A 1,816-nucleotide genomic window follows, 5' to 3' on the forward strand; every position below is an offset into this window, starting at 1 on the left:
ATCAGGTTAGGTTAGGTTAGGTTGAGTTAGGTTAGGTTATGTTAGGTTGGGTTGAGTTAGGTCAAGTTAGGTCAAGTTAGGTTAGGTTAGGTTGAGTTGGTTTGGGTTAGGTTAGGTTAGGTTAGGTTAGGTTAGGTTAGGTATCCTCTTTTTATCTCTCATTTCTCTAAAAAAAATGTCTCAAGTCTAAACCTTGAATGCAAACTCTACGTATCACACACACACAGTTTCAGTATCCACAGCAAGCAAGGGGGGTGGGGGGCGGGTTTCTCACTTTTTTGTCTTCTTTCCTTTATATTCTAGTGTATTTTTTTTCTTTTTATCCTTTCCCTCTTCTCATTTCATTTCTTTATTCAATACTTTCTTTTTTCGTCTCATTCTAACCAAATTTTTCCTTTTTTCTTCCATTCTCTATTCTCTTCCTCCTTCCTTCTTTTGTTCTCTTTCTTTCAGTTTTTCATATTTCCTTCCTTTTCTTTTTTTTCTTTCCTTCTTTCTTTCTTTCTTTCTCTTCCTTCCTTCCTTCCTTCCTTCCTTCTTTCCTTCCTTCTTTCCTTCCTTCCTTCCTTCCTTCCTTCCTTCCTTCTAATTTTTATTCTGTGCATTTAATCATCACTCCTTGCCTTCCTTTCTTCCTTCCTTCCATTCTTCCTCCCATTCCTTCCTTCCTTCCCCTTCCTTCCTTCCTTCCTTCCCTTGAGTCGCCCCACATGCTTCTCCTCCTTCGTGCAATATAGGGAAGGAGGAACGAAGGAAGGAACGAAGGAAGCACCAGATCCTAATGCCAGCTGGCGCGTCCCCAGGTGGTGGCGGGCACGGGAGAGAGAGAGAGAGAGAGAGAGGGATAGGTAGTAATGGCAATCTCTTACATTATTATACATTAGGTAGTGTCTCTTAAGGTCATTTAGGTACGCCAGTGAATGTGATAAGGGAAGGTGGTAGGAATGGGGAACGTATGTCTTCTGTAGGGATTAGTGGAGCAGTAGGGGGAGGTGAAGCTGTGGTAGTGGTGGTGGTGGTGTTGGTGGTGGTGGTATTGCCGCTCTCCAGCCATGAAATTACCGTCAAAGCGTAATTTGGAGGGGTGTTTCATTTCGATTATCACAACAAGATACATCCATCCAACCCTATCCAAGCCACACAGCCCAGACACACATACAGCCAGTCAGCCACACAGCCAGCCCAGCCATCCACCCCAACAGCCAGCCCAGCCATCCACCCACACACAGTCCAGCCATCTACACACACAGCCAGCCCAGCCACCCACCCACACAGCCAGCCCAGCCACTCACACAGCCACCCACACAGCCAGCCCAGCCACCCACCCACACAGCCAGCCCAGCCATCCACCCACACAGCCAGCCAAGCCAACCAACCCCCCAGCCAGCCCAGCCACCCACCCACACAGCTAGTACAGCCACCCACCCACACAGCCAGCCCAGCCAGCCACCCACACAGCCAGCCCAGCCAGCCACCCACACAGCCAGCCCAGCCATCCACCCACACAGCTAGCCCAGCCACCCACCACACAGCCAGCCCAGCCACCCACCCACACAGCCAGCCCAGCCATCCACCCACACAGCCAGCCAAGCCAACCAACCCCCAGCCAGCCCAGCCACCCACCCACACAGCTAGTACAGCCACCCACCCACACAGCCAGCCCAGCCAGCCACCCACACAGCCAGCCCAGCCACCCACACAGCCAGCCCAGCCATCCACCCACACAGCCAGCCCAGCCACCCACACAGCCAGCCAAGCCACCCACCCCCAGGCCAGCCCAGCCACCCACCCACACAGTCAGCCCAGCCAGCCACCC

Source organism: Portunus trituberculatus, chromosome 17, assembly GCF_017591435.1.
Source record: "Portunus trituberculatus isolate SZX2019 chromosome 17, ASM1759143v1, whole genome shotgun sequence".
NCBI lineage: Eukaryota > Metazoa > Arthropoda > Malacostraca > Decapoda > Portunidae > Portunus > Portunus trituberculatus.